The sequence below is a fragment of the Bidens hawaiensis genome, unplaced genomic scaffold (genome assembly GCF_021521415.1).
Source record: "Bidens hawaiensis isolate Kalapana, Puna unplaced genomic scaffold, B.hawaiensis_p1.1 tig00037385_1, whole genome shotgun sequence".
Classification (NCBI taxonomy): domain Eukaryota; kingdom Viridiplantae; phylum Streptophyta; class Magnoliopsida; order Asterales; family Asteraceae; genus Bidens; species Bidens hawaiensis.
This window is the reverse complement of record NW_027505477.1, coordinates 64,898-67,380: the sequence shown is the minus strand read 5'-3', so window position 1 is coordinate 67,380 and position 2,483 is coordinate 64,898.

The following is a 2,483-nucleotide window of genomic DNA, read 5'->3' as shown; positions in this document are numbered from 1 at the left end:
ATTTCTACCTCCCTTCCCAACACCGTGGCCTCAATCCTGCGACCGTTAATATCATCTTCCAGTTGTGCCGATCGCCAGAAATCAAGGTGGTGATTTCTATATATCACAGGGATTTCTGTTAAAGCAAACCGAAGATTGGATCGTACCGGCTATCTTATCATCAGCTCCATAGGCCTGTTCTCCTCTGTTATTTGGAGAAAGGCATACATATTGTGCTTCGGTTCAAAATGATGCATCATTTTTCTGCACAATCACAAACAAAAATTCATTCAAAGAAATAATTAGTAATTAAAGATCATTAATTGAACATGCATAAAGTTAAAATTGCAGAAGAAAGTATAAAAGGATAATCTTTATGAACCTATTATTCGACAAATTTATAATCTACACAGAAAACAGAGATGTCAGTAAACACAAAATGGAAACCCTAAACTCATATAATAAGTGTCGGAAATCATTCAATTGAAGCTTACCGAGTCAGAATTAAGTGGATATCTAATTATGGGTAGGATTATAGAGCAACGTTTGGGTATCTAGGTCGCGAGCAAGTGGATAATAATGCAAGAGAGAGAGGGGGGATGAAATGAAAATTTTTCCAAGTCCCTATTTTATAGTGTTTGCATTGTGCATTTGAAAGTGGATTTTAAATGATTTTTGTCATTTAGTACATGAATACTGCCAAAAACCCAGATTTCATATATTCCAGCACAAACCTTGCTCGATAAAGTGTTTTACCAAGCTTGCTCGTCCCCAAAGTTTGCTCATGTTTTAATGTTATTAGAAATAAACTAAGTAAATAAAATGAAAGAAGCTTACTTGAATATACAAGATTGCTCGAGAAATTAATCACAAGTCAAATAATCAAGTATATTTGGTCAAATAGGCAACCTTGCTCGAGATCAATAAAGATCCCAAAATAGTAACTTAGAAATATTTCTAAATGTCAACCTTACTCTAATACCTTATCATTAAAAAGTTTACTCGATTCTACTTAGAAAATCAAAGATATTCAGAGATATCCATTCAAGTATACTCGTAACAAAGTTTACTCGACATTACTTCAAAAGTGCAAAGTATGCTTGAGAAGATTTGATATATTAATTTTTAATATATAAGTGTTCTCAAAGCATAAAGTATACTCATGGAGTAAAGTTCGCTTGAAAGCTTCTGAAATATGCAAGTATGCTTGGAGAACACTTGAACTATTATTTTAATATACAAGTGTGCTCTACGCATTAAGTTTGCTCGATAAACAAAGTTTACTCGAAAACACTTGCAATTTCATAGAAAGTATTCAGACATATTCAACACATAAGTAAATCAATATTTTAACAAGTATGCTTGATAAATTTACCATGTTTACTCGATAGAGCTAAACAACAAGTAAACAGTCAAGTTTACTCGAAAAATATTCATTTTGATCAATTTCAATCCAAAGTCATAAAGTATGCTTGAAAAAGAAAAGTTTCAACTAAAACACCCAAGTTTACTCGTAACACATATTCAAAGCATATTTAGACACATTCATATCACACATTCATCAAGTATGCTTGAATGAGTTGACCTTGTAATAAAACACCTAATTCAATCGAAAGTGCATAAACATCAAAGTTTACTCAAAGAAACATGATCAGACATATTCATAACAAATAAGTATCAAGTATGCTCGAATGAGTTAAACTTCAAATTAAAACACCTAAGTTTAATCAAAACTTTAAAAACATCATGTTTAATCGAAATTACATATGGAGACATATTCAACGTGAAAATGCAAAACTTTTTGACTTAAACTTTACTTTAAATAGTTTTTCTCATTTAGGTTCAAAGGTCTAGAGCAAATGGTGCATAATGAGATTAATTTCAGTTTGATCATTAAAAATCCTTTTCTTTTATGAAAAGATCTCAACATGGGATCATATTGATTAAGTCACCTTTCAATACTTCATTCTCAACATTATTATTACACATTAGGAAGATTAATAGTAGGTAGTTACTTAGCATGAATTTCCTTACTTTGGTGATATGATTAAGGGTCAGTTAGTTACATAAAACATAAATGGATAACAATTATTTCACTATGATGTTTTATCTCTTTTTAAGACTTATTTGGCTTTCTCCAAATGACCCCAAATTGACTTTAACTCCCTAATATTTGGTCAAAATATTTTATGACATAACTTAAAATTTCTTAATAAAATTTTCTTTTCAAAACTTTTCAAACTTTGAGGTTGAACGTTGGACATACATGCCACACAATACGGACTTACATGCCTATCATTTAAGGTGTTTAGATCTTACATTGATACCCCACCTCTGTTGTTCTAGTTTAGACCCTCATCTTTGTAAATTTTTCAACTTTTGGTTAATTTATAATCCTTTTGCTCAAATTTGTTATTTGTCATATATATATATATATATGTATATGTATGTAATGTTTCTTTTGAGTGACCAAATACCAACATGCTTGTGTATGACTGGATAAT